This window comes from Narcine bancroftii, chromosome 2 (assembly GCF_036971445.1).
Source record: "Narcine bancroftii isolate sNarBan1 chromosome 2, sNarBan1.hap1, whole genome shotgun sequence".
Taxonomy (NCBI): domain Eukaryota; kingdom Metazoa; phylum Chordata; class Chondrichthyes; order Torpediniformes; family Narcinidae; genus Narcine; species Narcine bancroftii.
The window spans coordinates 8,511,612-8,519,840 of NC_091470.1; positions in this window are offsets into that span (position 1 = coordinate 8,511,612).

The following is an 8,229-nucleotide window of genomic DNA, read 5'->3' on the forward strand; positions in this document are numbered from 1 at the left end:
CCAATGCTCCACCCAGTTAAGTAATTCCATGGCTTTCCTCTAATTAATCAGCCTCTTATGCGGCACCTTATCGAAGGCCTTTTGAAAATCCAAACACAAACATCCACAGCCTCTCCTTTGTTCACCCTACTTGAAATTTCCTTAAGAATTCCATTAGTTTAGTCAGGCAGGATCTCCCCTTCATGAACCCATACTGGCTGGACCTTTCATGTCATGGACCTCGAGGTATTTCATAACCTTGTCCTTGAGGATCGATTCCAATATCTTTCCAACTACCGACATCAGACTAATAGGCCGTAATTTCCTTTTTTCTGCCTCCCTCCTTTCGTAAACAGCAAAACTACATTCACGACCTCCCAATCCTCCGGAACCATGCCAGAGTCTTGATTTCTGGAAAATCATTTCCAAAGCCTCCACGATCTCCAAGGCCACCTCCTTCAGAATCCATGGGTCATCTCATCCGGTCCTGAAGACTTATCTACCTTCAGTCCATTCAGCTTGCTAAGTACCATCTCTCTAGTAATCCTGACTGTACTTAATTCTATTCCCAGAGACCTCTGACTATCAGGAATACGGCTATTGTCTTCCTCAGTGACAAATGACGCAAAATCCTCATTCTGTTCCTCTGCCTTCTCTCTACTCCCCATTATAATTTCTCCAGCATCATTTTCCATCGCTTCTAGATCTGCCCGTCTCTCTCTTTTACTCCTCATATGTTTAAAAAAAAAACTCTGTATCTTTTGTACGCTATTTGCCAACTTCCTTTCATAATTCATCTTTTCTTTCCTATTGACTTTCTTTGTCTCTTTCTGCAAGTTTTTTAAAGTTTCCCGGTCCTCTGTTTTCCCACTAATTTTTGCTTCCTTGTCTGCCCTCCCTTTTGCTTTTATTTTACCGTAACCTTTCTTGTTGGCCACATTTGTGCCATTTTTCCATTCAGAATTTTCCTTTTTCTTGGGGTATATCTATCTTCCTGCACTTGCCTTATTTCTTGTAGAAATATCCTCCAATTCTGCTCTGTCGTCCCTCCATCTCACTGACTTTTCTAGTCAACTTGGGCCAGTTCCTCTCTTGTCTCACTGTCATTTTTCCCTTTGTTCCACTAAAATATTGACTCACCTGAGATCAGCTTCTCCCTTTCACATTTGAAACTGAACTCTATAACGTTATGATCACTGCTCCCTAAGGGTTCAATCACCTTTAGTTCCCTGATCACCTCAGGTTCATTACACGTCACCCAATCTAAAACTGTTGATCACCTGGTGGGCTTATCAACAAGCTGTTCCAAAAAGCCATCATGTAGGCAAACTCTCTCCCCTGAGATCCAGTCCCTTCCTGACTTTCCCCAATCGCCTTTCATGTTAAAATCCCCCATAATAATTTTGTCATTTTCCTTCTGTCGTGCTTTTTCAGTTTACAGCTGTAACTCGTAGTCCACCTCCCAGCTGCTGTTTGGGGGCCTGTATATAACTAATAATAGGGCCCTTTTACCTTGTCATTTCTTAACTCATCCCATAAGGGTTCTACCACTTCTGACCTTCTTTCGAGTGATTTAACATCATTGCTTCCCATCAAGGCCATACCACCCCCTCCACCCACCTGCCTATCTTTCCTTTACACTGGGTTCCTTTGGACATTCAGCTCCCAGTCACATCCATTATTAAACCATGTCTCGGTGATGGCCACAATGTCACGTCTTCCAATCTGCAGCTGTAACAACAAGGTCATCTACTTTATTTCTAATCAAGGATCCACCCCACCCAGCACATGCTCTGTTCTCGCTGCTGCCATCAGGAAAGAGGTCTCGGTGCCACAAGACCCTCACCACCAGGTTCAGGAACGGCTACTCCCCCTCCACCATCAGACTCCTCAATGACAAACTCAATCAGGGACTCATTCTTGTGCACTTTATTGATATTTTTTCCTCTCTGTATTGCACAGTCTATTTACATTTGTTATCTGTTTACCATTCTTCATTTGTTCACATGTTTATGCTGTGTACAGTTTGTTTTTGCACTCCCAATAAGCAGTAATTCTGCCTGGCCTGCAGGGAAAAGGATCTCAGGGATGTATGTGATGTCACGTATACACTCTGGCAATAAATCTGAAATCTGACTGCCAGTTTCCATTCAGCCCCTTCTCCTCTCTCTCTTCCGCCCCCCCCACCCTTTTATTCAGGCCCCTGCCTGCTTTTTGATCATACCTTGAGGAGGAACTGAGGCCCAAAATGTCAGTGACATATCTTCCGCCCCCCCCCCCCCTTTTATTCAGGCCCCTGCCTGCTTTTTGATCATACCTTGAGGAGGAACTGAGGCCCAAAATGTCAGTGACATATCTTCCCCCCCCCCCCCCCTTTTTTATTCAGGCCCCTGCCTGCTTTTTGATCATACCTTGAGGAGGAACTGAGGCCCAAAATGTCAGTGACATATCTTCCGCCCCCCCCCCTCTTTTTATTCAGGCCCCTGCCTGCTTTTTGATCATACCTTGAGGAGGAACTGAGGCCCAAAATGTCAGTGACATATCTTCCGCCCCCCCCCCCCTTTTTATTCAGGCCCCTGCCTGCTTTTTGATCATACCTTGAGGAGGAACTGAGGCCCAAAATGTCAGTGACATATCTTCCGCCCCCCCCCCCCCCCTTTTTATTCAGGCCGCTGCCTGCTTTTTGATCATACCTTGAGGAGGAACTGAGGCCCAAAATGTCAGTGACATATCTTTACCTCCTGTGGACGCTGCAGGTCCTGCTGAGTTCCTCTAGCACTTCTTGTGTATTTACTCTCCCTGTAGCCCAATGAGAAGGGTCCATCTGCAAGCAATGGGAGGTTGACAAATGACATCAGAAGGGAACACCGTCAGAGGGAGCAGCAGAAGTCGGCCATTCGGCCCATTGGATCTGCTCTGCTATTCGAATTATTCGAATTATTCCTCTCATTTGTGCTCTCCTGCCTTCTCTCCCATAATCTTTGACACCCTCACTAACCAAGAACCTGCCAACCTCCACTTTAAATGCACCTAATGTCCTGGCCTTCACAACAATCTGTGGCAATAGATTTAACCCATAGAATCAAAGAACCATAGACCATTGCAGCACATAAAACAGGCCCTTTTGGCCCTTCTACTGTGTGCCAAACTATTATTTTGCCTAGTCCTACTGACCTGTACCCAGCCCAAAGCCCTCTGGATGAAGCAACCTCCCCATCTCTGATCTAAAGGGATGTCCTTTTGTCCTGAGGCCCAGACCCTCCCACAAGTGGAAACATCTCCTCGCCTACTCTTTCCACCCCTTTCAATATCTGGTTTCAATGAGATTCCCTCTCATCATTCTAAACCCCAGCCATCAAATTCCTTGATACGTTAACCCTCTTATCCCCAGGATCATTTCTGTAACACCTGCTCCGGACCCTCTCTACTGTCAGCACATCCTTCCTTAGATATGGGGGCAAACCTGTTCACAATGGACGTTGAGATGTGTGGACCTCTCTGCCTGCACACTGGCCTGGAAGACTTTGCTCTTCTCCTCACATCACTCTGAAGTCTCCACATCCAACTGGTACTCCTCCAGGATTTCCATGACCTCCAACAAGGTTCCACCGCCACTCCCATCCTCTCCCAACTCCCTGCATTCCGACAGGACTGCGCTCTCCCTCCTCCTAACCTCACGTATTACTTGGTCTTTCCACAAGCAGTCTAACAGGTTATCTCCAACGTACATTCAGCTGTGTAAAGGGGAAGAACAAGAGCAGAGAATGAGTTACAATGGAACAAAAAATAAATGAGCACCAGGCAAGGGCAGAGGTGGGGCTCATACAGGAGCCTGATGGCTGCAGGGAAGAAACTGGCTCTAAACCTGTAGGAATGTACATTCACACTCTTGAAACTTCCCCCTGATGGGGGGTGGGAGAAGAGAGTGAACACGAACGTCTGCAACCTCTGTGACTGTCAGAAAGACACAGTGAAATGCTGGTGGAGCTCGCAGCGCCCATTACCAACTTTTCAGGCCTGAGGCCTTGTTCGAGGAATAAGTAGAACGAGCAAAGAGCAGGGAATCTCAGAATAGAGACAGTGCGGGGGGGGGGGGGGGGGTGTTAATTGGATGTTCTAAGGGGAGAGGTGAGCATGGATTTTGTCCTCCTTTTGAAAGGAGACAGGGAAAAGGGAGAGAGATAGAACTGGCAGAAGAAGTGAGGAGGGGTTGGGTTTGGGGGGGGGGGGGGTGCTGTTAACAAAAGCCAGAGAAATTGATGTTAATGCTGGGTGCCCAGACGGAAGATGAGAGTGTGTCCAGGGTGTGATGAGTGGAGAGTGGGAGGTGCGGATGGAATTATAAGCACAGTTACAAATACTACAGGAACCTCTGTGCCTCGGTGCACACAACACCCGGGCCAGGTCATCATGAACAAGAATACAGAGGCTACACTGCAAGATGCAAACCATGGCAAAGGTTCACTTTGGATCTTGGGCAGTTCCTTTACACCTCCACACTCTGCTCTTGTTATCTCTCTGATACAGGTTAATCTTGGTCTCATCTGTCCTCAAGAATTCTGCAGGCTCTTTTAAGTACTTCCTGGCAAACTGTCATCTGGCCACCCTGTTTCTGCGGCGAACTAGCAGTGATTTGTATCTTCCAGCGAAGCCTCTGTTCGTGAAGTCTTCTGCGGACAGTCGTCATTGACATTTCCACACCTGCCTCCTGAAGAGGGTTTCTGGTCCCTCAGACATACATTTGGGGATTTTTCTTCATCATGATGATGAATTCTGTCATCACCAGTGAAGATCTTCCTTGGAACCACCAGACCCTTTGTGATCACGGAGCTCACCAGTTCGCTCTTTCTTCTAAATGATGTTCCAAACTGTTGATTTTAGGTCGTCCTGAGGTTCGGCCGATGTCTCTGAGTGTTTTATTCCTGTTTTTCAGCTTCGTTGACTTTCATTGGGACAACTCTGGTCCTCGTGTTGAAAAACGGCAACTACAGACTCCAAAGGTGATCACAAGCTTAGAAACAAGCCCAGCTCTCGTAAACCTGCATCAAATTAAGCAATTAAACATACCCGAGTATCACAAACATCTGTGAAGCCAAATGTACCCAATATTATGGTGCCCTGAAATGGGGGGGACATGTATAAAAAGTGCTGTAATTTCTACAAGGTCAAACCAAAATGTGCACAAATCTGCAATGTTCACTTTAATTACGATTCACATTTCTATTACAATTCTGTTTGATTACAAATTTAAAACTGTGGGTCACAGGGGGACAAAGGGAAAAAGGTGTCTTTATCCCAAAGATTAAGGAGGGGCTGCAGTAACTGGATTGACATGCTCATTGAAGGTAGGATTTCGCTGCATAAATCATAGGAGCCAGCGCCTCATAGAGTCATTGTTCTCCAACACAAACAGGCCCTTTGGCCCATCTCATCCATTCTGACTATCCCATATCATTCCAAACCTCTCCCGACCATTGACCTGCCTCTGAATCATTGAGAAGAGGGTCGACTGGAGGATGGTCCCCACTGTCCTCGCCCATCGTCGAGGGGAGTTCTGTGAGGATCTCTCTCTCTCTCTCTCTCTCCTCCCCCACAGCCGTGTCATCACCCAGATTCACTTCCACACCCTCCTGTCCTTCCTGCCAATGACTCCACCACCATCTGGTGCCTCAGTTCCCAGGCCTCTCAGCCTGGCCCCACAAGGATCAATATCCACCTCCAATTTCTGTTAACTCCTTCTCCTGTCTCTTTATTTCCCTACCCCTCTGCCTCACATCCTCCAGTTCCCCACCCCCCTTCTCCTATGTTACCCCCTTGCCCTCTCCCTCATCCTCAACTTCTTTCTCTTCTACCCCCCTACCCATATCCACCTATGACATCTCACCTGTTACCCAGTTCTCCCCCTCCCCATCCTCTCTCTCCTCTCCTCCTCCTCCCCCTCCCCTTCCACCCTCTTCTCCTCCTCTCCCCTGCCCCTCTCTCCTGAGTCTACCTGATTTTTGCCATCCCCAACAGAGAGTTCATGCCTGAAATGTCCGCTTTTATTTCCTCTGGATGTTGTGTGACCAGCTGGGTTTCTCCAGCACATGTGTTCTACACTTATCCCCACCACCGTATCTACCTCTCTCAGCTCCTGTCCCACTTACACACCTCAACACCATTGGATGTCGGCCCCTACAATGCCCCGACCATCTCATTCTCCGTGGGAGAGATTCCGAAGGTTGGAAATACTCCCATTAAAGCTGTTTCAGTGATAAACCATGATCCTTTGTACTCAGGTTACACCTACAGTTCTACACTCACCCACAAGGAGGCAGAAACAACAACAGCTGTCTGCAGGATTGGTGTTTCAGGACCACGAGTATCACAGACACCCCAGGGTGCTCCATGGGAATACAGCAAACACCCCAAGGTGCTCCGCAGATATACCACAAACACCCTAGGGTGCTCCACGGGAATATCACTTGCTAACAACCGACTCGGCCACAGCTAGAGTTTATGAAGGCAGGTTGTCCAACAAACATGGCCAAGGTCGAGATATTGACAGAGAGACAGGGCTTGTCTCTGTGGTTGGAGCTCGGACAAACCTGGCCAGAATCCAAGATCTGGATTCCAGGTAGATCCAGGGAATGCTGGAAGCACCAGGAGATCAGAAAGCCCAGGGCAACTGTTCGGGCATCGGATGGAGAGTCATCGATAAACTTCCATGTCAGGATTGTGAAGCAGCTGCTCTGATTGGTGGGAGAGGTAGTGTCTCAACTCCGAACCCAGGAGAGGAGTGAGCGGGTGTGACAGGTGTCCTGCTGCTCGACCTGGTGCGTGATGCCGGTCCCTTTCCCATTCCCTCAGGTCCACCTCCGGCAACACTCTGCCCTTTCTCAATCTCCGTCTCCATCTCGGGAGAAAAACTCTCGACAGACGTCTTCTACAAACCCATCAATTCCCACAGCTCCCTCGACTGCACCTCTTCCCATCCCATCACCTGTAGGGATTCAATTTCTTTCTTCTCCGTCGCATGTGCCCCCAGGACGAGGACTTGATCATCAGAGATGTCCTCCTTCTTCAAACAACATGGCTTTCCCTCTACCACCATCAACTTGGCCCTCACTCAATGATCCTCCATTACCCGCACATCTGCCCTGGACCCCTCCACCCCCATGCACAACAAGGACAGGATTCCTCTTGTCCTCACCTACCACCCCACCACCCCCCACGTCCAACACATCCTCCTCCGCCATTTCTGCCACCTACCATATAGTTCATTTTTACAGACCAATTTTTAGGGTAAAATTTAGGGGGGGGGGGGTCGACTATTATACGCACACTACTTTTGACCAAGTTAAGTACCTTCGTCGTTCAAGGTGTCGGGAGTTCTGTTGGGAGAGAGGACGTCCAGGGCTGGGTGGTAAATCAGGAGCTCAGATGGATGGGTGGCTTAGCCCAAGGCAAGAGCCCCTCATCAGGAGTTTCGAAGGGTGCCAAGGCGAGGGATCGTGGTTGGGAGCTCAGATGGGCAGGCAACCAAAAATAGTGGTGGTGGGGGGGTCAACTCATACACAGTTTCCACTATTACACGTATCCCACCACGAGACACATATTCCCCTCTCTGTCTTCTGCAGAGACCGCTCCCTCTGTAACTCCCTCGTCCACTCCTCCCTCCCTACCAATCATCCTCTTGGGACCTACCCCTGTAACCGCAGGAGATACTCCACTTTCACCCACATCTCCTCCTTCACCACCATTCTGGGATCCAAACAAACCTTCCAAGTGAATCAACGTTTCACTTGTGAATCCGAGGGAGTCATCTACTGCATCTGGTGCTCCTGCTGTGGTCTCCTCTACATCGGAGAGACTGGTTGCAGACTGGGAGATCACTTAACATAACATAACAATTACAGCACAGAAACAGGCCATTAGGCCCTTCTAGTCCGCACCGAACCAAACACCCCTCTCTAGTCCCACCTCCCTGCACAATGCCCATAACCCTCCATCTTCTTCTCATCCATATACCTGTCCAACCTTTTCTTAAATAATACAATTGACTCCGCCGCCACTATTTCTCCCGGAAGCTCATTCCACACGGCTACCACTCTCTGAGTAAAGAAGTTCCCCCTCATGTTACCTCTAAACCTCTGCCCCTTAATTCTTAACTCATGTCCTCTTGTTTTAATCTTTCATCCTCTTAACGGAAATAGTCTATCCACATCCACTCTGTCTATCCCTTTCATAATCTTAAATACTTCTATCAAA